This window comes from Primulina tabacum, chromosome 10 (genome assembly GCF_025594145.1).
Source record: "Primulina tabacum isolate GXHZ01 chromosome 10, ASM2559414v2, whole genome shotgun sequence".
Lineage (NCBI taxonomy): Eukaryota > Viridiplantae > Streptophyta > Magnoliopsida > Lamiales > Gesneriaceae > Primulina > Primulina tabacum.
In genome coordinates this window covers 37,813,408-37,838,982 of record NC_134559.1, presented here as the reverse complement: position 1 = coordinate 37,838,982, position 25,575 = coordinate 37,813,408, and the positions used below count along the sequence as shown (strand labels likewise).

The 25,575-nt window shown below is 43.2% G+C and overlaps 22 non-coding genes and 6 pseudogenes across 22 annotated transcripts; all 28 read right to left on the bottom strand.

The window, feature by feature from the left end:
• Positions 1–370: 370 nt before the first annotated feature.
• On the bottom strand, positions 371–489 carry LOC142507662 (5S ribosomal RNA). Its single transcript, XR_012805913.1, has one exon. It is a non-coding gene; the product is annotated as a 5S ribosomal RNA (ribosomal RNA).
• A 671-nt stretch (positions 490–1,160) lies between these two features.
• LOC142510047 (5S ribosomal RNA) lies at positions 1,161–1,278 on the bottom strand. Its single transcript, XR_012808186.1, has one exon. It is a non-coding gene; the product is annotated as a 5S ribosomal RNA (ribosomal RNA).
• A 684-nt stretch (positions 1,279–1,962) lies between these two features.
• On the bottom strand, positions 1,963–2,081 carry LOC142510152 (5S ribosomal RNA). Its single transcript, XR_012808281.1, has one exon. It is a non-coding gene; the product is annotated as a 5S ribosomal RNA (ribosomal RNA).
• A 682-nt stretch (positions 2,082–2,763) lies between these two features.
• On the bottom strand, positions 2,764–2,881 carry LOC142516734 (5S ribosomal RNA). Its single transcript, XR_012812514.1, has one exon. It is a non-coding gene; the product is annotated as a 5S ribosomal RNA (ribosomal RNA).
• Positions 2,882–3,323: 442 nt separating this feature from the next.
• Positions 3,324–3,442, bottom strand: LOC142508102 (5S ribosomal RNA). Its single transcript, XR_012806332.1, has one exon. It is a non-coding gene; the product is annotated as a 5S ribosomal RNA (ribosomal RNA).
• Positions 3,443–4,827: 1,385 nt separating this feature from the next.
• Positions 4,828–4,945, bottom strand: LOC142506911 (5S ribosomal RNA). Its single transcript, XR_012805184.1, has one exon. It is a non-coding gene; the product is annotated as a 5S ribosomal RNA (ribosomal RNA).
• Positions 4,946–6,644: 1,699 nt separating this feature from the next.
• LOC142510715 (5S ribosomal RNA) lies at positions 6,645–6,763 on the bottom strand (annotated as a pseudogene).
• Positions 6,764–7,446: 683 nt separating this feature from the next.
• Positions 7,447–7,565, bottom strand: LOC142507299 (5S ribosomal RNA). Its single transcript, XR_012805559.1, has one exon. It is a non-coding gene; the product is annotated as a 5S ribosomal RNA (ribosomal RNA).
• A 681-nt stretch (positions 7,566–8,246) lies between these two features.
• LOC142507784 (5S ribosomal RNA) lies at positions 8,247–8,364 on the bottom strand. The gene has a single exon (XR_012806030.1). It is a non-coding gene; the product is annotated as a 5S ribosomal RNA (ribosomal RNA).
• A 682-nt stretch (positions 8,365–9,046) lies between these two features.
• LOC142507081 (5S ribosomal RNA) lies at positions 9,047–9,165 on the bottom strand. Its single transcript, XR_012805346.1, has one exon. It is a non-coding gene; the product is annotated as a 5S ribosomal RNA (ribosomal RNA).
• A 607-nt stretch (positions 9,166–9,772) lies between these two features.
• LOC142515301 (5S ribosomal RNA) lies at positions 9,773–9,891 on the bottom strand. The gene has a single exon (XR_012811154.1). It is a non-coding gene; the product is annotated as a 5S ribosomal RNA (ribosomal RNA).
• Positions 9,892–10,566: 675 nt separating this feature from the next.
• LOC142516193 (5S ribosomal RNA) lies at positions 10,567–10,685 on the bottom strand. The gene has a single exon (XR_012812000.1). It is a non-coding gene; the product is annotated as a 5S ribosomal RNA (ribosomal RNA).
• Positions 10,686–12,649: 1,964 nt separating this feature from the next.
• LOC142510745 (5S ribosomal RNA) lies at positions 12,650–12,773 on the bottom strand (annotated as a pseudogene).
• A 695-nt stretch (positions 12,774–13,468) lies between these two features.
• On the bottom strand, positions 13,469–13,587 carry LOC142508212 (5S ribosomal RNA). Its single transcript, XR_012806437.1, has one exon. It is a non-coding gene; the product is annotated as a 5S ribosomal RNA (ribosomal RNA).
• Positions 13,588–14,271: 684 nt separating this feature from the next.
• LOC142509747 (5S ribosomal RNA) lies at positions 14,272–14,390 on the bottom strand. Its single transcript, XR_012807904.1, has one exon. It is a non-coding gene; the product is annotated as a 5S ribosomal RNA (ribosomal RNA).
• Positions 14,391–14,724: 334 nt separating this feature from the next.
• LOC142507735 (5S ribosomal RNA) lies at positions 14,725–14,843 on the bottom strand. Its single transcript, XR_012805983.1, has one exon. It is a non-coding gene; the product is annotated as a 5S ribosomal RNA (ribosomal RNA).
• Positions 14,844–16,294: 1,451 nt separating this feature from the next.
• Positions 16,295–16,413, bottom strand: LOC142514232 (5S ribosomal RNA). Its single transcript, XR_012810136.1, has one exon. It is a non-coding gene; the product is annotated as a 5S ribosomal RNA (ribosomal RNA).
• A 682-nt stretch (positions 16,414–17,095) lies between these two features.
• On the bottom strand, positions 17,096–17,214 carry LOC142509117 (5S ribosomal RNA). The gene has a single exon (XR_012807305.1). It is a non-coding gene; the product is annotated as a 5S ribosomal RNA (ribosomal RNA).
• Positions 17,215–18,281: 1,067 nt separating this feature from the next.
• On the bottom strand, positions 18,282–18,400 carry LOC142510857 (5S ribosomal RNA; annotated as a pseudogene).
• A 595-nt stretch (positions 18,401–18,995) lies between these two features.
• LOC142515860 (5S ribosomal RNA) lies at positions 18,996–19,114 on the bottom strand. Its single transcript, XR_012811681.1, has one exon. It is a non-coding gene; the product is annotated as a 5S ribosomal RNA (ribosomal RNA).
• Positions 19,115–19,801: 687 nt separating this feature from the next.
• LOC142517117 (5S ribosomal RNA) lies at positions 19,802–19,920 on the bottom strand. Its single transcript, XR_012812877.1, has one exon. It is a non-coding gene; the product is annotated as a 5S ribosomal RNA (ribosomal RNA).
• Positions 19,921–20,603: 683 nt separating this feature from the next.
• On the bottom strand, positions 20,604–20,722 carry LOC142510426 (5S ribosomal RNA). Its single transcript, XR_012808537.1, has one exon. It is a non-coding gene; the product is annotated as a 5S ribosomal RNA (ribosomal RNA).
• A 681-nt stretch (positions 20,723–21,403) lies between these two features.
• LOC142510789 (5S ribosomal RNA) lies at positions 21,404–21,522 on the bottom strand (annotated as a pseudogene).
• Positions 21,523–22,204: 682 nt separating this feature from the next.
• On the bottom strand, positions 22,205–22,323 carry LOC142510343 (5S ribosomal RNA). Its single transcript, XR_012808461.1, has one exon. It is a non-coding gene; the product is annotated as a 5S ribosomal RNA (ribosomal RNA).
• A 683-nt stretch (positions 22,324–23,006) lies between these two features.
• On the bottom strand, positions 23,007–23,125 carry LOC142507396 (5S ribosomal RNA). Its single transcript, XR_012805655.1, has one exon. It is a non-coding gene; the product is annotated as a 5S ribosomal RNA (ribosomal RNA).
• Positions 23,126–23,808: 683 nt separating this feature from the next.
• On the bottom strand, positions 23,809–23,927 carry LOC142516042 (5S ribosomal RNA). The gene has a single exon (XR_012811857.1). It is a non-coding gene; the product is annotated as a 5S ribosomal RNA (ribosomal RNA).
• Positions 23,928–24,561: 634 nt separating this feature from the next.
• LOC142512495 (5S ribosomal RNA) lies at positions 24,562–24,678 on the bottom strand (annotated as a pseudogene).
• A 683-nt stretch (positions 24,679–25,361) lies between these two features.
• On the bottom strand, positions 25,362–25,478 carry LOC142512839 (5S ribosomal RNA; annotated as a pseudogene).
• Positions 25,479–25,575: the final 97 nt, after the last annotated feature.

Here is a 25,575-nt window from a genome sequence, read left to right as displayed (position 1 = left end):
TAGAAAAAAAATAAGAATAGGAAAATAGCGAATGTAAAGCTATTATTATGCCTGAGATACGATAAAATGGAACCGGAGTCGAATTTCGAACTTCCTAAGCAGATTTTTCGAGGAAACGGAAGCTTAACAGAAGCGGAAAATCGCAAATTAGAGGGTCTTAGAGATGAAATTCGGCTAAAATCTCGCCAGTCCGCAATAAGTCTTGTCCGTTTGCCCGTTTACAATCAAATTAGCCTACAATTTTGTCCAAATCCGGCAGTGCCCGAGCTACGTTGATTTCACATGTCCTATCTGGTCCCGATCGAGATTCAGATGATTTGAGCCGAAAATTGTCTGTCAACAAGTAATCAAAAATAGAAAAACACGAAAAGGGGTGCAACACTACGACTTCCAAGGGGGTCACCCATCCTAGTATTGCTCTCGCCCAAGCACGCTTAACTTCGGAGTTCTGATGGGATCCAGTGCATTAGTGCTGGTATGATCGCACCAGACATTGAGTGCGATTTTTATTCTTATATCTTTCGAGTACGTGTGGAGCGTGCGACGATGGACAACACGCGGCACTGCTCTCGCCCAATCAGAACCATGAAGTTAAGCGTTCTGACGCGATGGCAAAGCTAGGATGGGTGACCTTCCTGGGAAGTCCTCGTGTCGCGATCGTATACGCAAATTATTGCTAAAACAGTCGAAATAATTGTTTTTAATGAGTTAACCGTCTCCGGAGTAATCTGCGACATACCCTTTGGCACAGAACCAGCTCACGGCAACAAAAATCGCTAAATGTTCCCAGAAAATAGAAAAAAAATAAGAAGAAAAAAACAGCGAATGTAAAGCTATTATTATGCATGATATACGAGAAAATGGAACAGGAATCGAATTTCGAACTTCCCAAGCGGATTTCTCGATGAAACGGAAGCTTAACTGAAGCGGAAAATCGTAAACTAGAGGGCTTCGGAGAAGGAATTCGGCTAAAATCTCGATCCGCAACGAGCCTCGTTCGTTGCCCATTTACAATCAAATTAGGCTACAATTTTGTCCAAATCCGGCAGTGCCCGAGCTACGTTGATTTCACAAGTTTTATCTAGTCCCGATCGAGATTCAGATTATTTGAGCCGAAAATCGGCTGTCAACAAGTAATCAAAAATAGAAAATCACGAAAAGGGGAGCAACACGAGGACTTCCCAGGGGTTACCCATCCTTGCACTGCTCTTGCCCAAGCACGCTTAACTTCGGAGTTCTGATGGGATCCGGTGCATTATTGCTGGTATGATCGCACCCGACATTGAGTGGAATGTTTATTCTTATATCTCCTGAGTACGTGTGGAGCGGGCGGCGATGGACAACACGCGGCACTGCACTCGCCCAATCAGAACCATGAAGTTTGCGTTCTGGCGCGATGGCAGAGCTAGGATGGGTGACCTCCCATGGGAAGTCCTCGTGTCGGGACCGTTTACGTAAATTATGGCTAAAACAATAGAAATAATTGTTTTTAATGAGTTAACTGTCTCCGGAGTAATCTGCGTCATACCCTTCCGCACAGAACCGGCTCACGGCAACAAAAATCGCTAAATGTTCCCAGAAAACAGAAAAAAAAATAAGAAGAAGAAAATATCGAATGTAAAGCTATTATTATGCCTGAGATACGATAAAATGGAACAGGAATCGAATTTCAAACTTTCTAAGAGGATTTCTCGAGGAAACGGAAGCTTAACAGAAGCGGAAAATCGTAAATTAGAGGGTCTTAGAGAAGAAATTCGGCTAACATCTCGCCATCTCATTGCGGAGTAATGTGTCTCGTTTGTTTGCCCGTTTACAATAAAATTAGGAAATAATTTTGTCCAAATCCGGCACTGCCCGAGCTACGTTGATTTCACATGTCTTATCTAGTCCCGATCGAGATTCAGATGATTTGAGCCGAAAAACGTCTGTCAACAAGTAATCAAAAATAAATTAACACGAAAAGAGGTGCAACATGAGGACTTCCCAGGGGGTCACCAATCCTAGTACTGCTCTAGCCCTAGCACGGTTGACTTCAGAGTTCTGATGGGATCCGGTGCATTAGTGCTGGTATGATCGCACCCGACATTGAGTGGGATTTTTATTCTTATATCCCTCGAGTACGTGTGGAGCGGGCGGCGATGGACAACACGCGGCACTGCTCTCTCCCAATAAGAACCATGAAGTTAAGCGTTCTAGCGCGATGGCAGAGCTATGATGGGTGACCTCCCAGGGAAGTCCTCGTGTCGCGACCGTTTACGTAAATTATGGCTAAAACAGTCGAAATAATTGTTTTTAATGAGTTAATCGAATCCGGAGTAATCTACCTCATACACTGCCGCACAGAACCGGCTCACGACAACAAAAATCGCTAAATGTTCCCAGAAAATAGAAAAAATTAAGAAGAAGAAAATAGCAAATGTAAAGCTATTATTATGCCTGGGATACGATAAAATGGAACCGGAATCGAATTTCGAACTTCCTACGCGGATTTCTCGATGAAACGGAAGCTTAACAAAAGCAGAAAATCGCAAATTAGAGGGTCTTAGAGAAGGAATTCGGCTAAAATCTCGTCAGCTAATTGCGTGGTAATGAGTCTCGTCCGTTTGCCCGTTTACAATCAAATTAGCCTACAATTTTGTCCAAATCCGGCAGTTCCCGAGCTACGTTGATTTCACATGCCTTATCTGGTCACGATCGAGATTCAGATGATTTGAGCCGAAAATTGGCTGTCAACAAGTAATCAAAAATAGAAAATCACGAAAAGGGGTGCAACACGAGGACTTCCAAGGGGTCACCCAGCCTAGTACTGCTCTTGCCCAAGCACGCTTAACATCGGAGTTCTGATGGGATCCGGTGCATTAGTGCTGGTATGATTGCACCCGACATTGAGTGGGATGTTTATTCTTCTTATATCTCTCGAGTACGTGTGGAGCGGGCGACGATGCACAACACGCGGCACTGCTCTGGCCCAATCAGAACCATGAAGTTAAGCTTTCTCGCGCGATGGCAGAGCTAGGATGGGTGACCTTCCTTGGAAGTCCTCGTGACGCGACCGTTTACGTAAATTATGGCTAAAACAGTCGAAATAATTTTTTTTAAAAAGTTAACCGTCTCCGGAGTACTCTGCATCATTCCCTTCCGCACAGAACCGACTCACGACAACAAAAATGGCTAAATGTTCCCAGAAAATAGAAAAAAAGAAGAAGAAAATAGCGAATGTAAAGCTATTATTATACCTGGGATACGATAAAATGGAACCGGAATCGAATTTCGGACTTTATTAGCGGATTTCTCGAGTAATCAAAAATAGAAAAACACGAAAAGGGGTGACACACGAGGACTTCCAAGGGGGTCACCCAACCTAGTACTGCTCTCGCCCAAGCACGCTTAACTTCGGAGTTCTGATGGGATGCGGTGCATTAGTGCTGGTATGATCGCACCCGACATTGAGTAGGATGTTTATTCTTATATCTCTCGAGTACGTGTGGAGCGGGCGGCGATGGACAACACTCGGCACTGCTCAAGCCCAATCAGAACCATGAAGTAAAGCGTTCTGTCGCAATGGAAGAGCTAGGATGGGTGACCTCCGACCGTTTACGTAAATTATGGCTTAAACAGTCGAAATAATTGTTTTTACTGAGTTAACCATTTCCGGAGTAATCTGTGTCATACCCTTCCGCACAGAACCGGCTCACGACAACAAAAATCGCTAAATGTTCCCAGAAAATAGAAAAAAATAAGAAGAAGAAAATAACGAATGTAAAGCTATTATTATGCCTGGGATACTATAAAATGGAACCGGAATCGAATTTCGGACTTCCTAAGCTGATTTCTCGAGAAAACAAAAGCTTAACAAAAGCGGAAAATCGCAATTTAGAGGGTCTTAGAGAAGGAGTTCGGCTAAAATCTCGCAACCTCGTTGCGGAGTGATGAGTCTCGTTCGTTTGCCCGTTTACAATCAAATTAGCCTACAATTTTGTCCAAATCCGGCAGTGCCCGAGCTACGTTTATTTCACATGTCTTATCTGGTCCCGATCGAGATTCAGATGATTTGAGCCGAAAATCGTCAGTCAACAAGTAATCAAAAATATAAAAACACGAAAAGGGTTGCAAAACAAGGACATCCTAGTACTGCTCTCGCCCAATCACGCTTAACTTCAGAGTTCCGATGGGATCTGGTGCATTAGGGCTGGTACGATCGCACCCAACATTGAGTGGGATGTTTATTCTTATATCCTCGAGTACGTGTGGAGCAGGCGGCGATGGACAATACGCGGCACTGCTCTAGCCCAATCAGAACCATGAAGTTAAGCGTTCTAGCTGATGGCAGAGTTAGGATGGGTGACCTCCCAGGGAAGTCCTCGTGTCGCGACCGTTTACGTAAATTATGGCTAAAACAGTCGAAATAATTGTTTTTAATGAGTTAACTGTCTACGGAGTAATCTGCGTCATAACCTTCCGCACATAACCGGCTCAATACAACAAAAATCGCTAAATGTTCCCAGAAAATAAAAAAAAATAATAAGAAGAAAATAGCGAATGTAATGCTATTATTATGCCTGGGATACGATAAAATGGAAATGGAATCGAATTTCGACTTCCTAAGCGAATTTCTCGAGGAAACGGAAACTTAACAGAAGCAGAAAATCGCAATGAGTCTCGTTCCTTTGCCCGTTTACAATCAAATTAGTGTACAATTTTGTCCAAATCCGGCATTTCTCGAGCTACGTTGATTTCACATGTTTTATCTGGTCCCGATAGAGATTCAGATTATTTGAACCGAAAATAGTCTGTCAGCAAGCAATCAAAAATAAAAAAACACGATTAGGGGTGCAACACGAGGACTTCCCAGGGGGTCACCCATCATAGTACTGCACTCGCCAAGAACGCTTAACTTCGGAGTTCTGATGGGATCCGGTGCATTAGTGCTGGTGTGATCGCACCCGACATTGAGTGGGATGTTTATTCTTATATCCCTCGAGTACATGTGGAGCGGGCGGCGATAGACAACACGCGGCACTTCTCTCGCCCAATCAAAACCATGAAGTTAAGCGTTCAGGCGCGATGGCAGAGCGAGGATGGGTGACCTCCCTGGGCAAACCTCTTGTCGCGACCGTGTATGTAAATTATGACTAAAAGAGTCGAAATAATTGTTTTTTAAATTATGACTAAAAGAGTCGAATGTAAAGCTACTATTATGCCTGGGATACGATAAAATGGAAACGGAATCAAATTTTGAACTACCTAAGTGGATTTCTCGAGGAAACGAAATTAAGTGTTAAGCGTTCTGGCGCGATGGCAGAGCTAGGATGGGTAACCTCCCTGGGCAGTCCTCGTGTCGCGACCGTTTACGTAAATTATGGCTAAATAGTCGAAATAATTATTTTTAATGAGTTAACCGTCTCCGGAGTAATCTACGTTATACCCTTCCGCACTGAACCGGCTCACGACAACAAAAATTGCTAAATGTTCCCAAAAATACAAAAAAAAATAAGAAGAAGAAAATAGCGAAGGTAAAGCTTATATTATGCCTGGGATATGATAAAATGGAACATGAATCGAATTTCGAACTTCCTAAGCGGATTTCATTAGGAAACGGATAATTAACAGAAGCGGAAAATCGCAAATTAGAGGGTCTTAGAGAAGGAATTCGGCTAAAATCTCGCCAGCTCATTGCGGAGTAATGAGTCTCGTTCGTTTGCCCGTTTACAATCAAATTAGCCTACAATTTTGTCCAAATCCGGCAGTGCCCGATCTACGTTGATTTCACATGTCTAATCTGGTCCCGACCGAGATTCAGATGATTTGAGCCGAAAATCGTCTGTCAACAAGTAATCAATAATAGAAAAACACAAAAAGGGGTAAAACCCCAGGACTTCCAAGGGGGTCACCCATCCTAGTACTGCTCTCGAGTACGTGTGGAGCTGGCGGCGATGGACAACACGCGTGCCACTGCTCTCGTCCAATCAGAACCATAAAGTTAAGCGTTCTGGTGCGATGGTAGAGCTAGGATGGGTGACCTCCCTGGGAAGTCCTCGTGTCACGACTCCTTACGTAAATTATAGGTAAAACAGTCGAAATAATTGTTTTTAATGAGTTAAACGTCTCCGGACTAATTTGTGTCATACCCTTCCGTACAGAAGCGGCTCACCCATAATAGTACTGCTCTCGCCCAAGCACGCTTAACTTCGGAGTTCTGATGGGATCCGGTGCATTAGTGCTGGTATGATCGCACCCGACATTGAGAGGGATTTGTATTCTTATATACCTCGAGTACGTGTGGAGCGGGCGGCGATGGACAACACGCGGCACTGTTCTCGCTCAATCAAAACCTTGAAGTTAAGCGTTCTGGCGCGATGGAAGAGCTAGGATGGGTGACCTCCCTGGGAAGTCCTCGTGTCGCGATCGTTTACTTAAATTATGGCTAAAACAGTCGAAATAATTGTTTTTTATTAGTTAATCGTCTCCGGAGTAATCTGAGTCATACCCTTCCGCACAGAACCGGCTCACAACAACAAAAATCGCTAAATGTTCCCAGAATATAGAAAAAAAAAGAATGTCTCATTTTGTCCCGATCGAGATTCAGATGATTTGAGCCGAAAATCGTCTGTCAACAAGTAATCAAAAATAGAAAAACACGAAAAGGGGTGCAACACGAGGACTTCTTTATGGGTCACCCATCCTAGTACTGCTGTCGCCCAAGCACGCTTAACTTCGGGGTTCTGATGGGATCTGGTGCATTAGTGCTGGTATAATCGCACTCGACATTCAGTTGGATTTTTATTCTTATATCCCTCGAGTACGTGTGGAGCGGACGGCGATGGACAACACCCGGCACTTCTCTTGCCCAATCAGAACCATGAAGTTAAGCGTTCTGGCATGATGGCAGAGCTAGGATGGGTGACCTCTCTCAGAAGTCCTTGTGTCGCGACTGTTTACGTAAATTATGGATAAAACAGTCGAAATAATTGTTTTTAATGAGTTAACCGTCTCCGGAGTAATCTGCGTCATACCCTACCGAACAGAACCGGCTCACGACAACAAAAATCGCTAAATGTTCCCAGAAAATAGAAAAAAATTAAGAAAAAGAAAATAACGAATGTAAAGCTCTTATTATGCCTGAGATAAGATAAAATGGAACCGGAATCGAATTTCGAACTTCCTAAGCGGATTTCTCGAGGAAACAGAAGCTTAACAGAAGCAGAAAATCGCAAATTAGAGGGTCTTAGAGAAGGAATTCGGCTAAAATCTCGTCAGCTCATTGCGGAGTAATAAGTCTCGTTCGTTTGCCCATTTACAATCAAATTAGTTTACAATTTTGTCAAAATCCGGCAGTGCCCGAGCTACGTTGATTTCACATGTCTTATCTGGTCCCGATCGAGATTCAGATGATTTGAGCAGAAAATCGTCTGTCAACAAGTAATTAAAAATAGAAAAACATGAAAAGGGGTGCTACATGAGGACTTCACAAGGGGTCACCCATCCTAGTGCTGCTCTCACCCAAGCACGCTTAACTTTGGAGTTCTGATGGGATCCGGCGCATTAGTGCTGGTATGATCGCACCCGACATTGAGTGGGAAGTTTATTCTTATATCCCTTGAGTACGTAGGAGCGGGCGCGATGGACAACACTCGGCACTGCTCTCGCCCAATAAGAACCATGAAGTTAAGCGTTCTAGCGCAATGGAAGAGCTAGGATTGGTGACACTCCCTGGTAAATCCTCGTGTCGCGATCGTTTACGTACATTATGACCAAAACAGTCGAAATATTTGTTTTTAATGAGTTAACCGTCTCCGGAGTAATATGCGTCATAACCTTTCGCACAGAACCGGCTCACGACAACAAAAATCGCTAAATGTTCCTATAAAATAAAAAAAATTAAGAAGAAGAAAATAGCGAATGTAAAGCTATTATTATGCCTGGGATATGATAAAATGAAATCGGAATCGAATTTCAAACTTTCTAAGCGTATTTCTCGAGGAAACGGAAGCCTAACAGAAGCTTAAATTCTGAAATTAGAGGGTCTTAGAGAAGGAATTAGGCTAAAATCTCGCCACCTCGTTGCGGAGTAAAGAGTCTCGTTCGTTTGCCCGTTTACAATCAAATTAGCCTACAATTTTGTCAAAATCCGGCAGTGCCCGAGCTACGTTGATTTCCCATGTCTTATCTGGTCCCGATCGAGAGTCAGATGATTTGAGCCAAAAATCGTCTGTAAACAAATAATCAAAAATAGAAAAACACGAAAAGGAGTGTAACACGAGGAATTCCAAGGCGTCACCCATTCTAGTACTCCTCTCGCCCAAGCACGCTTAACTTCGGAGTTCTGATGGGATCCGGAGCATTAGTGCTGGTATGATCGCACCCGACATTGAGTGGGAAGTTTATTCTTATATCCCTTGAGTACATAGGAGCGGGCGGCGATGGACAACACTCGGCACTGCTCTCGCCCAATAAGAACCATGAAGTTAAGCGTTCTGGCGCGATGGAAGAGCTAGGATGGGTGACACTCCCTGGTAAATCTTCGTGTCGTGATCGTTTACGTAAATTATGGCTAAAACAGTCGAAATATTTGTTTTTAATGAGTTAACCGTCTCCAGACTAATGTGTATCATACACTTCCGCACAGAACCGGCTCACGACAATAAAAATTGCTAAATGTTCCCAGAAAATAGAAAAAAATAAGAAGAAGAAAATAGCGAATGTAAAGCTATTATTATGCATGAGATACGATAAAATGGATCTGGAATCGAATTTCGAACTTCCTAAGTGGATTTCTCGAGGAAACGGAAGCCTAGCAGAAGCTGAAAATCTCAAATTAGAGGGTCTTAGAGAAGGAATTAGGCTAAAATCTCGCCACCTCGTTGCGGAGTGTTGAGTCTCGTTCGTTTGCCCGTTTACAATCAAATTAGCCTACAATTTTGTCCAAATCCGGCAGTGCCCGATCTACGTTGATTTCACATGTCTTATCTGGTCCCGATCGAGATTCAGATGATTTGAGCCAAAAATCGTCTGTCAACAAGTAATCAAAAATAGAAAAACACGAAAATGGGTGCAACACGAGGACTTCCAAGGGGGTCACCCACCCTAGTACTGCTCTCGCCCAAGCACGCTTAACTTCGGTGTTCTGATGGGATCCGGTGCATTATTGCTGGTATAATCGCACTCGAAATTTAGTGGGATTGTTATTCTTATATCCCTCGAGTACGTGTGGAGCGGACGGCGATGGACCACACGTGGCACTTCTCTCGGCCAATCAGAACCATGAAGTTAAGCGTTCTGGCACGATGGCAGAGCTAGGATGGGTGACCTCCCTCGAAAGTCCTCGTGTCGCGACCGTTTACGTAAATTATGGATAAAACAGTCGAAATAATTGTTTTTAATGAGTTAACCGTCTCCGGAGTAATCTGCGTCATACCCTTACGCACAGAACCGGCTCACGACAACAAAAATTGCTAAATGTTCCCAGAAAATAGAAAAAAATTATGAATAAGAAAATAACGAATGTAAAGCTATTATTATGCCTGAGATAAGATAAAATGGAACCGAAATCGAATTTCGAACTTCCTAAACGGATTTCTCGAGGAAACGGAATTCGGCTAAAATCTCGCCAGCTCATTGCGGAACAATCAAATTTGGTTACAATTTTGTCAAAATCCGGCAGTGCCCGAGCTACGTTGATTTCACATGTCTTATTTGGTCCCGATCGAGATTCAGATGATTTGAGCCGAAAATCGTCTGTCAACAAGTAATCAAAAATAGAAAAACACGAAAAGGGGTGCAACACGAGGACTTCCCACGTGGTCACCCATCCTAGTACTGCTCTCGCCCAAGCACGCTTAACTTCGCAGTTCTGATGGGATTCGGTGCATTAGTGCTGGTATGATCGCACTTGACATTGAGTGTGATGTTTATTCCTATATCCATCGAGTACGTAGGAGCAGACGGCGATGGACAACACTCGCCACTGCTCTCGCCCAATCAGAACCATTGAGTTAAGCGTTCTGGCGCGATGGAAGAGCTAAGATGGTGACACTCCCTGGTAAATCCTCGTGTCGCGATCGTTTACGTAAATTATGGCTAAAACAGTCGAAATATTTGTTTTTATTGAGTTAATCGTCTCCGGAGTAATCTGCGTCATACCCTTCCGCATAGAACCGGCTCAGGACAACAAAAATCGTTAAATCTTCCCAGAAAATAGAAAAAAAATTAAGAAGAAGAAAATAGCGAATGTAAAGCTATTATTATGCCTGGGATACGATAAAATGAAACCGGAATCGAATTTCGGACTTCCTAAGCGGATTTCTCGAGGAAACAGAAGTTTAACAGAAGCGGAAAATCGCAAATTAGAGGGTCTTAGAGAAGGAATTCGGCTAAAATCTCGTCAGCTCATTGCGGAGTAATGAGTCTCGTTCGTTTGCCCGTTTACAATCAAATTATCCTACAATTTTTCCAAATCCGGCATAGCCCGAGCTACGTTTATTTCCCATGTGGTCCCGATCGAGATTCAGATGATTTGAGCCGAAAATTTTCTGTCAACAAGTAATCAAAAATAGAAAAACACGAAAAGGGGTGCAACACTAGAACTTCCAAGGGGGTCACCCATTCTAGTACTGCTCTCGCCCAAGCATGCTTAACTTTGGAGTTCTGATGGGATCCGGTGCATTAGTGCTGGTATGATCGCACCCGACATTAAGTGGTATTTTTATTCTTATATCCCTCGAGTACGTGTGGAGCGGGCGGCGATGGACAACACGCGGCACTGCTCTCGCCCAATCAGAACAATGAAGTTAAGCGTTCTAGCGCGATGGAAGAGCTAGGTTGGGTGACCTCCCTGGGAAGTCCTCGTGTCGCGACCGTTTACGTCAATTATAGATAAAACAGTCGAAATAATTGTTTTTAATGAGTTAACCGTCTTCAGAGTAATCTGCGTTATACCCTTCCGCACAGTACCGGCTCACGACAACAAAAATCGCTAAATGTTCCCAGAAAATAGAAAAAAAAATAAGAATAAGAAAATAGCGAATGTAAAGCCATTATTATGCCTGAGATACGATAAAATGGAACCAGAATCGAATTTCAAACTTCCTTAGCGGATTTCTCGAGGAAACGGAATCTTAACAGAAGCGAAAAATCTCAAATTAGAGTGTCTTAGAGAAGAAATTCGGGTGAAATCTTTTCAAATCATCGCGGAGTAATGAGTCTCGTTCGTTCGCCCGTTTACAATCAAATTAGGCTACAATTTTGTTCAAATCTGGCAGTGCCCGAGCTACGTTAATTTCACATGTCTTATCTGGTCCTGATCGAGATTCAGATGATTTGAGCCAAAAATCGTATGTCAACAAGAAACCAAAAATAGTACTGCTCTCGCCCAAGCATACTTAACTTCGGAGTTCTGATGGGATCTGGTGCATTAGTGCTGGTATGATCGCACCCGACATTGAGTGGGATTTTTATTCTTATATCCCTCGAGTACGTGTGGAGCAGGCGGCGATGGACAACACGCGGTACTGCTCTCGCCCAATAAAAACCATGAAGTTAAGCCTTCTGGCGCGATGGCAGAGCTAGGATTGGTGACCTCCCTGGGCAGTCCTCGTGTCGCGACCGTTTACGTAAATTATGGCTAAAACATTCGAAATAATTGTTTTTAATGAGTTAACCATTTCCGGAGTAATCTTCGTCATATCCTTCTGCACAGAACCGGCTCACGACAATAAAAATCGCTAAATGTTCCCAGAAAATAGAAAAAAATAAGAAAAAGAAAATAGCGAATGTAAAGCTATTATTATGCTTGGTATACTATAAAATGGAACCGAAATCGAATTTCAAACTTTCTTAGAAGATTTCTCAAGGAAACGGAAGATTAACAGAATCGGAAAATCGCAAATTAGAGGGTCTTATAGAATGAATTCGGCTAAAATCTCGCCAGCTCGTTGCGGAGTAATGAGGCTCGTATGATCTCTTAGTGCATTAGTGCTGGTATGATCGCACCCGACATTGAGTGGGATGTGTATTCTTATATCCCTCGAGTACGTGTGGAGCGGGCGGCGATGGACAACACGCGGCACTTCTCTCGCCCAATCAGAACCATGAAGTTAAGCGTTCTGGCGTCCTCGTGGGCAGTCCTCGTGTCGCGATTGTTTATGTAAATTATGGCTAAAACAGTCGAAATAATTGTTTTTAATGAGTTAACCGTCTCCGGAGTAATCTGCGTCATACCCTTCCGCACAGAACCGGCTCACGACAACAAAAATCGCTAAATGTTCACAGAAAATAGAAAAAAATTAAGAATAAGAAAATAACGAATGTAAAGCTATTATTATGCTTGAGATAAGATAAAATGGAACCGGAATTTAATTTCGAACTTCCTAAGCGGATTTCTCGAGGAAACGGAAGCTTAACAGAAGCGGAAAATCGCAAATTAGAGGGTCTTAGAGAAGGAATTCGGCTAAAATCTCGCCAGCTCATTGCGAAGGAATGAGTCTCGTTCGTTTGCCCGTCTACAATCAAATTAGGCCACAATTTTGTCAAAATCCGGCAGTGCCCAAGCTACGTTGATTTCACATGTCTTATCTGGTCCCGACCGAGATTCTGATGATTTGAGCCGAAAATCGTCTGTCAACAAGTAATCAAAAATAAAAAAACACGAAAAGGGGTGCAACACGAGGACTTCCTAGGGGGTCGGGTCACCCATCCTAGTACTGCTATCGCCCAAGCACGCTTAACTTCGGAGTTCTGATGGGATCCAGTGCATTAATGCTAGTATGATCGCATCCGACATTGAGTGGGATGTTTATTCTTATATCTCTCGAGTACGTGTGGAGCGGGCGGCGATGGAAAACACGTGGCACTGCTCTCGCCCAATTAGAACGATGAAGTTAAGCGTTCTGGCGCGACGGAAGAGCTAGGATGGGTGACCTCTTTGGGAAGACCTCGTGTCGCGACCGTTTACTTAAATTATCGCTAAAACAGTCGAAATAATTGTTTTTAATGAGTTAACCGTCTCCGGAGTAATATGCGTCATACCCTTCCGCACAGAACCGGCTCACGACAACAAAAATCGCTAAATGTTCCCAGAAAATAGAAAAAAAAAATAGGAAGAAGAAAATAGCGAATTTAAAGATATTATTATAATTGGGATACGATAAAATGGAACAGTAATCGAATTTCGAACTTCCTAAGCTGATTTCTCAAGGAAACAGAAGCTTAAAAGAAGCGGAAAATCGCAAATTAGAGGGTCCTAGAGAAAAAATTCAACTAAAATCTCACCAGCTCATTGCGGAGCAATGAGTCTCGTTCGTTTGCCCGTTTACAATCAAATTAGCCTACAATTTTGTCAAAATCCGGCATAGCCCGAGCTACGCTGATTTCAGAAGTTTTATCTGGTCCCGATCGAGATTCAGATGATTTGAGCCCAAATCGTCTGTCCACAAGTAATCAAAAATAGAAAAACACGAAAAGGGCACGAAAAAGGGTGCAACAATAGGGCTTCACAGGGAGTCACCCATCCTAGTACTGCTCTCGCCCAAGCACGCTTAACTTCGGAGTTCTGATGGGATCTGGTGCATTAGTGCTGGTATGATCGCACCTGACATTGAGTGGGATGTTTATTCTTATATCCCTCGAGTACGTGTGGAGCGGGCGGCGATGGACAACACGCGGCACTGCTCTCGCCCAATCATAACTATGAAGTTAAGCGTTCTGGCGCGACGGCAGAGCTAAGATGGGTGACCTCCCTTGGAAGTCCTCGTGTCTGGACCGTTTACGTAAATTAGGGCTAAAACAGTCGAAATTATTGTTTTTAATGAGTTAACCGTCTCCGAAGTAATCTGCGTCATACCCTACTACACAGAACCGGCTCACGACAACAAAAATTGCTAAATGTTACTAAAAAATAGAAAAAAATAAGAATAGGAAAATAGCGAATGTAAAGCTATTATTATGCATGAGATACGATAAAATGAAACCAGAATCGAATTTTGAACTTTCTAAGCGGATTTCTCGAGAAAACGGAAACTTAACAGAAGCAGAAAATCTCAAATTAGAGGGACTTAGAGATGGAATTAGGCTAAAATCTCGCCACCTCGTTGCGGAGTAATAAGTCTCGTTCTTTTGCCCGTTTACAATAAAATTAGCCTACAATTTTGTCCAATTCCGGCAGTGCCCGAGCTACGTTTATTTCCCATGTCTTATCTGGTCCCGATCGAGATTCAGATAATTTGAAATGAAAAATCGTCTGTCAACAAGTAATCAAAAATAGAAAAACACGAAAAATAGGTGCAACAAGAGGACTTCCTAGGGGGTCACCCATCCTAGTACTGCTCTCGCCCAAGCACGCCTAACTTCGGAGTTCTGCTGAGATCCAGTGCATTAGTGCTGGTATGATCGCACCCGACATTGAGTGGGATACGATAAAATGGAACCGGAATCGAATTATGAACTCACTAAGCGGATTTCTCAAGGAAACAGAAGCTTAACAGAAATGGAAAATAGCAAATTAGAGGGTCTTAGAGAAGGAATTCGGCTAAAACTCGCCACCTCGTTGCGGAGTATTGAGTCTCGTTCGTTTGCCCGTTTACAATCAAATTAGCCTACAATTTTGTCCAAATCCAGCAAAGTCCGATATACGTTGATTTCGCATGTCTTATATGGTTTCGATCGAGATTCAGAAGATTTGAGCCAAAAATCGTCTGTCAATAAGTAATCAAAAATAGAAAAACACGAAGAGGGGTGCAACACGAGGACTTCCCAGGGGGTCACCCGTTCTAGTACTGCTCTCGCCCAAGCATGCTTAACTTTGGAGTTCTGATGGGATCTGGTGCATTAGTGCTTGTATGATCGCACCCGACATTGTGTGGGATGTCTATTCTTATATCCCTCGAGTACGTGTGGAGCGGGCGGCGATGGACAACACACGGCACTATTATTGCCCAATCAGAACCATGAAAATAAGCGTTCTGGCGCGATGGCAGAGCTAGGATGGGTGACCTCCCTGGAAATTCCTCGTGTCGCGACCGTTTACATAAATTATGGCTAAAACATTCGAAATAATTGTTTTTAATGAGTTAACCGTCTCCGGAGTAATCTGCGTCATACCCTTCTGCACAGAACCGGCTCACGACAATAAAAATCGCTAAATGTTCCCAGAAAATAGAAAAAAAAATAAGAAGAAGAAAATAGCGAATGTAAACCTATTATTATGCCTGATATACGATAAAATGGAACAGGAATCGAATTTCGAACTTCCTAAGCGGATTTCTCGAGGAAACGGAAGCTTAACAGAAGCGGAAAATTGCAAATTAGAGGGTCTTAAAGAAAGAATTCGGCTAAACTCTCGCTAGCTCATTGCGGAGTAACGAGTCTCGTTCGTTTGCCCGTTTACAATCAAATTAGCCTACAATTTTGTTCAAATCCGGCAATGCCCGACCTGCTTTTATTTCACATGTCTTATCTGGTCCCGTTCGAGATTCAGATGATTTGAGCCTAAAATCGTCTGTCAACAAGTAATCAAAATTAGAAAAAATGAAAAGGGGTGTAACACGAGGACTTCCCAGGGCGTCATCCATCCTAGTACTGATGGGATCCGGTGCATTAGTGCTGGTATGATCGCACCAGACATTGACTGGGATGTTTATTCTTATATCCCTCGAGTACGTATGGAGCGGGCTGCGATTGACAACACGCGGCACTTCTCTCGCCCAATCAGAACCATGAAGTTAAGCGTTCTGGCGCGATGGCAGAGCTAGGATGGTTGACCTCCCTGGGAAAACCTCGTGTCGCGACCATTTACGTAAATTATGGCTAAAACAGTCGAAATAATTGTTTTTAATGAGTTAACCGTCTCCGGAGTAATCTGCGTAATACCCTTCCGCACACAACCGGCTCACGACAACAAAAATTGCTAAATGTTCCAAGAAAATAGAAAAAAAATAAGAAGAAGAAAATAGCGAATGTAAAGCTATTATTAGGCCAGGGATACGATAAAATGGAACCGGAATCGAATTTCGAACTTCCTAAGCGGATTTCTCGCGGAAACGCAAGCTTAAGGGAAGCGAAAAATTGTGAATTAGAGGGTCTTAGAGAAGGAATTCGGCTAAAATCTCGTCACCTTGTTGCGGAGTAATGAGTCTCGTTCGTTTGCCCGTTTACAATCAAATTAACCTACAATTTTGTCCAAATCCGGCAGTGCCCGAGCTACGTTGATATCACATGTCTTATCTTGTCCCGATCGAGATTCAGATGATTTGAGTCGAAAATCGTCTGTCAACAAGTAATAAAAAAAAGAAAAACACGAAAAGGGGTGCAATACCAGGACTTCCCAAGGAGTCACCCATCCTAGTACTACTCTCGCCCAAGCACGCTTAACTTCGGAATTCTGATGGGATCCGGTGCATTAGTGCTGGTATGATTGCACCCAACATTGACAACGATATTTATTCTTATATCCCTCGAGTACGTGTGGAGCGAGAGGCGATGGACAACACGCGGCACTGCTATCGCCCAATCAGAACCATGAAGTTAGCGTTCTGGCGCGATGGCAAAGCTAGGATGGGTGACCTCCTTGGGAAGTCCTCGTGTCGCGATCGTTTACGTAAATTATGGCTAAAACTGTCGAAATAATTGTTTTTAATGAGTTAACCGTCTCCGGAGTAATCTGCGTCATACTCTTCCGCACAGAACCGGCTCACGACAACAAAAATTTCTAAATGTTCCCAGAAAATAGAAAAAAAATAAGAAGAAGAAAATAGCGAATGTAAAGCTATTATTATGCTTGAGATACGATAAAATGGAACAGGAATCGAATTTCGAACTTCCTAAGCGGATTTCTCGAGGAAACGGAAGCTTAACAGAAGCGGAAAATCGCAAATTATAGGGTATTAGAGAAGGAATTCGGCTAAAATCTCGCCAGCTCATTGCGGAGTAATGAGTCTCGTTCGTTTGCCCATTTACAATCAAATTAGGCTACAATTTTGTCAAAATCCGGCACTTCCCGAGCTACGTTGATTTCACATGTCTTATCTGGTCTGGATCGAGATTCAGATGATTTGAGCCGAAAATCGTCTGTCAACAAGTAATCAAAAATAGAAAAACACGAAAAGGGATGCAACACGAGGACTTCCCAGGGGGTCACTCATCCTAGTACAGCTCTCGCCCAAGCACGCTTAACTTCAGTGTTCTGATGGGATCCGGTGCATTAGTTCTGGTATTATCGCACCCGAAATTGGGTGGGATTTTTATTCTTATATCTCTCGAGTACGTGTGGAGCAGGCGGCGATGGACAACTCGCGGCACTGCTCTCGCCCAATCAGAACCATGAAGTTAAGCTCGAAATAATTGTTTTTAATGAGTTAACCGTCTCCGGAGTAATCTGCGTCATACGCTTCCGCACAGAACCGGCTCACGACAACAAAAATCGCTAAATGTGTACAAGAAAATAGGAAAAAAAATAAGAAGAAAAAAATAGCGAATGTAAAGCTATTTTTATATCTAAGATACGATAAAATGCAACATGAATCGAATTTCGAACTACCTAAGCGGATTTCTCGAGTAAACAGAAGCTTAACAGAAGCGGAAAATCGCAAATTAGAGGGTCTTAGAGAATGAATTCGGCTAAAATCTCGCAAGCTCAATGCGGAGTAATGAGTCTCGTTCGTTTGCCCGTTTACAATCAAATTAGGCTACAATTTTGTCAAAATCCGGCAGTTACATTGAGTGCGATTTTTATTCTTATATCTCGCCCAATCAGAACCATGAAGTTAAGCGTTCTGGCGTGATGGCAGAGCTGGAATGGGTGACCTCCCTGGGAAGTCCTCGTGTCGCGATCGTTTACGTAAACTATGGCTAAAATAGTCGAAATAATTGTTTTTAATGAGTTAACCGTCTCCAGAATAATCTGCGTCGTACCCTTCCGCACATAACCGGCTCACGACAACAAAAATCGCTAAATGTTCCCAGAAAATAGAAAAAAAAATAAGAAAAAGAAAATAGCGAATGTAAAGCTATTTTTATGCTTGTGATACGATAAAATGGAACATGAATCGAATTTCGAACTTCCTAAGCGGATTTCTCGAGGAAACGAAAGCTTAAAACAAGGGGAAAATCGCAAACTAGAGGGTCTTAGAGAAGGAATTCGGCTAAAATCTCGCCCCGCTTATTGCGGAGTAATGAGTCAGTGCCCGAGCTATGTTGATTTCACATGTCATATCTGGTCTCGATCGAGATTCAGATGATTTGAGACGAAAATCGTCTGTCAACAAGTAATCAAAAATAGAAAAACACGAAAAGGTGTTCAACACGAGGACTTCCCAGGGAGTCACTCATCCTAGTACTGCTCTCGCCCAAGCACGCTTAACTTCGGAGTTATGATGGGATCCGGTGCATTAGTTCTGGTATGATCGCACCCGACATTGACTGGGATTTTTATTCTTATATATCTCGAGTACGTGTGGAGCGGGCGGCGATGGACAACACGCGGCACTGCTCTCGCCCAATCAGAACCATGAAGTTAAGCTCGAAATAATTGTTTTTAATGATTTAACCGTCTCCAGAGTAATCTGCGTCATACCCTTCTACACATAACCGGCTCACGACAACAAAAATCGCTAAATGTTCCTAGAAAATAGAAAAAAAATAAGAAGAAGAAAATAGCGAAGATAAAGCTATTATTATGCATGAGATACGATAAAATGGAACCGGAATCGAATTTCGAACTTCCTAAGCGGATTTCTCGAGGAAACAGAAGCTTAACAGAAGCGAAAAATCGCAAATTAGAGGGTCTTAGTGAATGAATTCGGCTAAAATCTCGCCAGCTCATTGTGGAGAAATGAGTCTCGTTCGTTTGCCCGTTTACAATCAAATTAGCCTACAATTTTGCCCAAATCCGGCAGTGCCCGAGCTACGTTGATTTCACATGTCTTATCTGGTCTCGATCGAGATTAAGATGATTTGAGCAGAAAATCGTCTGTCAACAAGTAATAAAAAATATAAAAACACGAAAAGGGGTGACACACGAGGACTTCCAAGGGGGTCACCCAACCTAGTACTGCTCTCGCCCAAGCACGCTTAACTTCGGAGTTCTGATGGGATCCGGTGCATTAGTGCTGGTATGATCGCACCCGACATTGAGTTGGATGTTTATTCTTATATCCCTCGAGTACGTGTGGAGCGGGCGGCGATGGACAACACGCGGCACTGCTCTCGCCCAATCAGAACCATTAAGTTAAGCGTTCTAGCTCGATGGCAGAGCTAGGATGGTTGACCACCCTGGGCAGTCCTCGTGTCGTGACCGTTTACGTAAACTGTGCTAAAACAGTCGAAATAATTGTTTTTAATGAACTAACTGTCTCCGGAGTAATCTCCGTCATACCCTTCCGTACAGAACCGGCTCACGACAAAAAAAATCGCTAAACGTTCCCAGAAAATAGAAAAAAAAATATGAAGAAGAAAATAGCGAATGTAAAGCTATTATTATGCTTGGGATACGATAAAATGGAACCGGAATCGAATTTCGAACTTCCTAAGTGGATTTCTCGAGGAAATGAAAGCTTAAAAGAAGCGGAAAATCGCAAATTAGAGGGTCTTAGAGAAGGAATTCGGCTAAAATCTCGCCACCTCGTTGCGGAGTAATGAGTCTCGTTCGTTTGCCCGTTTACAATCAAATTAGGCTAAAATTTTGTCCAAATCCGGCATTGCCCGAGCTACGTTGATTTCACATGTCTTATCTGGTCTCGATCGAGATTCAGTTGATTTGAGCCGAAAATCGTCCGTCAACAAGTAATCAATCAAAAATAGAAAAACACGAAAAGGGGTGCAACACGAGGACTTCCCATGGGGTCACACATGCTAGTAGTGCTCTCGCCCAAGCACGCTTAACTTCGGAGTTCTAATGGGATCCGGAGCATTAGTGCTGGTATGATCGCACCCGACATTGAAGGGGATGTTTATTCTTATATCCCTCGAGTACGTGTGGAGCAGTCGGCGATGGTCAACACGGGCACTGCTCTCGCCGAATCAAAACCACGATGTTAAGCGTTCTGGCGCGATGGAGCGGGCTAGGATGGGTGACCTCCCTGAGAAGTCCTCGTGTCGCGACCGTTTACGGAAATTATGGCTAAAGCAGTCGAAATAATTGTTTTAATGAGTTAAACGTCTCCGAAGTAATCTGCGTCATACCGTTCCGCACAGAACCGGCTCATGACAACAAAAATTGCTAAATGTTTCCATAAAATAGAAAAAAAAATAAGAAGAAGAAAATAGCGAATGTAAAGCTATTATTATGCCTGAGATACGATAAAATGGAACATGAATCGAATTTAGAACTTCCTAAGCGGATTTCTCGAGGAAACGGAAGCATAACAGAAGCGGAAAATCGCAAATTAGAGAGTCTTAGAGAATGAATTCTGCTAAAATCTCGCCTTCTCATTGCGGAGTAATGAGTCTCGTTCGTTTTCCCGTTAACAATCAAATTAGCCTACAATTTTGTCCAAATCCGGCAGTGCCCGAGCTACGTTGATTTCACATGTCTTATCTCGTACCGATCGAGATTCAGATGATTTGAGCTGAAAATCGTCTGTCAACAAGTAAACAAAAATAGAAAAACACGAAAATGAGAGCAACACGAGGATTTCCCAGGGGGTCACCAATCCTAGTACTGCTCTCGTCCAAGCACGCTTCACTTCAGAGTTCTGATGGGATCCGGTGCATTAGTGATGGTATGATCGCATCCGACATTAAGTGGGATGTTTATTCTTATATCCCTAGAGTAAGTGTGGTGCGGGTGGCGATGGACAACACGCAGCACTGATTTCGCCAAATCAGAACCATGAAATTAAGCGTTCTGGCGCGATGGTAGAGCTAGGATGGGTGACTTCCCCGGGAAGTCCTCGTGTCGCGACCGTTTAGGTAAATTATGGGTAAAACAGTCGAAATAATTGTTTTTAATGAGTTAACCGTCTACGAAGTAATCTGCATCATACCCTTCTGCACAGAACCGGCTCACGACAACAAAAATCGCTAAATGTTCTCAGAAAATAGAAAAAAAATAAGAAGAAGAAAATAGCGAATGTATAGGCTATTATTATGCCTGGGATATGATAAAATGGAACCGGAATCGAATTTTGAACTTCCTAAGCGGATTTCTCGTGGAAACGGAAGCTTTACATAAGCGGAATCGCAAATTAGAGGGTCTTAGAGATGGAATTCGGCTAAAATCTCGTCAGCTCTTTGCAGAGTAATGAGTCTCGTTCGTTTGCCCGTTTACAATCAAATTGGGCTACAATTTTTTCCAAATCCGGCAGTGCCCGAGCTACGTTGATTTCACATGTCTTATCAGGTCCCGATCAAGATTCAGATGATTTGAGCCGAAAATCGTCTGTCAACAAGTAATCTAAAATAAAAAAAACAAAAATCGGCGCAACATGAGGACTTCCCAGGGAGTCACCCATACTAGTACTGCACTCGCCCAAACACGCTTAACTTCGGAGTTCTGATGGGATCCGGTGCATTAGTGCAGGTTTGATCGCACACGTCATTGAGTGGGATGTATATTCTTATATCCCTCGTGTACGTGTGGAGCGGGCGGCGATGGACAACACGCGGCGCTGCTCCCACCCAATCAGAACCATGAAGTTAAGCGTTCTGGTGCGATGGCAGTGCTAGGATGGTTGACCTCCCTGGGAAGTCCTCATGTCACGACCGTTTACGTAAATTGTGGCTTAAACTGTCGAAATAATAGTTTTTAATGAGTTAACCGTCTCCGGAGTAATCTGCGTCATACCCTCCCGCACAGAACCGTCTCACTACAACAAAAATCGCTAAATGTTCCCAGAAAATAGAAAAAAAATAAGAAGAAGAAAATAGCGAATGTAAAGCTACTATAATGCCTGGGATACGATAAAATGGAACCGAAATCGAATTTCGGACTTCCTAAGCGGATTTCTCGATGAAACAGAAGCTTAACAGAAGCGGAAAATCGCAAATTAGAGGGTCTTAGAGAAGGAATTCGGCTAAAATCTCGTCAGTTCATTGCGGAGTAATGAGTCTCGTTCGTTTGCCCGTTTACAAAAAATTAGGCTACAATTTTGTCCAAATCCGGCAGTGCCCGAGCTACGTTGATTTCACATGTTTTATCTGGTCCCGATCGAGATTCAGATGATTTGAACCGAAAATCGTCTGTCAACAAGTAATCAAAAATAGAAAAACACGAAAATGGGTGCAACACGAGGACTTTCTAGGGGTTCACCCATCCTAGTGTTGCTCTCGCCCAAGCACGCTTAACTTCGGAGTTCTGATGGGATCCGGTGCATTATTGCTGGTATGATCGCACCCGACATTGAGTGGGATGTTTATTCTTATATCCCTCGAGTACGTGTGGAGCGGGCGGCGATGGACAAAACGCGGCACTGCTCTAGCCCAATCTGGACCATGAAGTTAAGCGTGCTAGCGCGATAGCAGAGCTAGGATGGGTGACCTCCCCGGGAAGTCATCGTGTCGCGACCGTTTACGTAAATTATTGGTAAAACAGTCGAAATAATTGTTTTTAATTAGTTAACCGTCTCCGGAGTAATCTGCGTCATACCCTTCCACGCAGAACCGGCTCACGACAACAAAAATCGCTAAATGTAGCCAGAAAATAGAAAAAAAAATAAGAAGAAGAAAATAGCGAATGTAAAGCTATTATTATTCCTGGGATACGATAAAATGGAACCGTAATCTAATTTGGAACTTCCTAAGAGTATTTCTCGAGAAACGGAAGCTTAACAGAAGCGGAAAATCGCAAATTAGAGGGTCTTAGAGAAGGAATTCGGCTAAAATCTTGCCAGCTCATTGCGGAGTAATGAGTCTCGTTCGTTTAACCGTTTACAATCAAATTAGGCCACAATTTTGTCCAAATCCGGCAGTGTCCGAGCTACGTTGATTTCACATGTCTTATCTGGTCACGATCGAGATTCAGATGATTTGAGCCGAAAATCGTGTGTCAACTAGTAATCAAAAATAGAAAAACACGAAAAAGGGTGCAACACGAGGACTTCCCACGGGGTCAACCATCCTAGTATTGCTCTCGCCCAAGCACGCTTAACTTCTAAGTTCTGATGGGATCCGGTGCATTAGAGCTGGTATGATCGCACCCGAAATTGGGTGAGATGTTTATTCTTATATCCCTCGAGTACGTGTGGAGCGGGCGGCAATGGGCAACACGCGGCTCACCTCTCGCCCAATCAGAACAATGAAGTTAAGCGTTCTGGCGCGATGGCAGATCTAGGATGGGTGACCTCCCCGGGAAGTCCTTGTGTCGCGACCGTTTACGAAAATTTTAGCTAAAACAGTTGAAATAATTGTTTTTAATAAGTTAACCGTTTTCGGAGTAATCTGCGTCATACTTCTCCGCACAGAACCGGCTCACGACAACAAAATCGCTAAATGTTTCCAAAAAATAGAAAAAAAATAAGAATAAGAAAATAGCGAATGTAAAGCTATTATTATGTCTGGGATACGATAAAATTGAACCGGAATCGAATTTAGGACTTCCTATGCAGATTTGTCGAGGAAAAAGAAGCTTTAACAGAGGTGGAAAATCGCAAAATAGAGGGTCTTAGAAAAAGAATTCGGCTAAAATCTTGCAATCTCATTGCAGAGTAATGAGTCCCGTTCGTTTGCCCGTTTGCAATCAAATTAGCCTACAATTTTGTCCAACTCCGGCAATGCCTGAGCTACGTTGATTTCACATGTCTTATCTGGTCCCGATCGAGATTCATATGATTTGAGCCGAAAATCGTCTGTCAAAAAGTAATCGAAAGTAGAAAAACACGAAAGAAGGTGCAACACGAGAACTTCCCAGGGGGTCGCCCATCCTAGTACTGGTCTCGCCCAAACACGCTTAACTTCGGAGTTTTGATGGGATCCGGTGCATTAGTGCTAGTATGATTGCACCTGACATTGAGTTGGATGTTTATTCTTATATCCCTCGAGTACGTGTGGAGCGGGCGGCGATGGTCAACACGCGGCACTGCTCTCGCCCAATCAGAACCATGAATTTAAGCGTTCTGACGCGATGACAGAGCTAGGATGGGTGACGTCCCTTGGAAGTCCTTGTGTCGCGACCGTTTACATAATTATAGCTAAAACAGTCGAAATAATTGTTTTTAATGAGTTAACCGTCTCTGGAGTCATCTGCACCGAACCGGCTCACGACAACAAAAATTGCTAAATGTTCACAGAAAATAGAAACAAAATAAGAAGAAGAAAATAGCGAATGTAAAGCTATTATTATGCCTCGGATACGATAAAATTGAACCGAAATCGAATTTCGAACTTCCTAAGCGGATTTCTCGAGGAAACGAAAGCTTAACAGAAGCTGTAAATCGCAAATTAGAGGGTCTTAGAGAAGGAATTCGGCTAAAATCTCGTCAGTTCATTGCGTAGTAATGAGTCTCGTCCGTTTGCCCGTTTACAATCAAATTAGCCTACAATTTTGTCAAAACAGAGCTCTGCTCCCGAACGAGATTCAGATGATTTGAGCCAAAAATAGTATGTCAACAAGTAATCAAAAACATAAAAACACGAAAAGGGGTTCAACACGAGGACTTCCAAGGGGGTCACCATCCTAGTATGCTCTCGCCCAAGCACGCTTAAATTCGGAGTTCTGATGTGATTTGGTGTATTAGTGCTGGTATGATCGCACCCGACATTGAGTGGGATGTTTATTCTTATATCCCTCGAGTACGTGTGGCGCGGGCGGCGATTGACAACAACCGGCACTGCTCTCGCCCAATCAGAACCATGAAGTTCAGCGTTCTGGCGCGATGGCAGAGCTAGGATGGGTGACCTCCCTTGGAAGTTCTCGTGTCGCGACCGTTTACGTAAATTATGGATAAAACAGTCAAAATAATTGTTTTTAATGAGTTAACAGTCTCCGGAGTAAATTGCGTCATACCCTTCCGCACAGAACCGGCTCACGACAACAAAAATCGCTAAATGTTCCCAGAAATTAGAAAAAAAAATAAGAAAAGAAAAAAAAATAGCGAATATAAAGCTTATTATGCCTGGGATATGATAAAATGGAACCGGAATCGAATTTAGAACTTCCTAAGCGGATTTCTTAAGGAAACGGTAGCTTAACAGAAGCGGAAAATCGCAAATTAGAGGGTCTTAGAGAAGGAATTCGGCTAAAATCTTGCCAGCTCATTGCGGAGGAATGAGTCTCGTTCATTTGACCGTTTACAATCAAATTAGGCTACAATTTGTCCAAATCGGCAGTGTCCGAGCTACGTTGATTTCACATTTCTTATCTGGTCCCGATCAAGATTCAGATGATTGGAGCCGAAAAACGTCTGTCAACAAGTAATCAAAAATAGAAAAACACGAAATGGGTGCAACACAAGGACTTCCCAGAGGGTCACCCATCCTAGTAGCTCTCATCCAAGCCCGCTTAACTTAGGAGTTCTGATAGGATCCGGTGCATTAATACTTGTATGATCGAACCTTACATTGAGTGGGATGTTTATTCTTATATCCCTGAGTACGTGTGGAGCGGGCGGCGATGGACAACACGCGGCACTGCTCTGCCCAATCAAAACCATG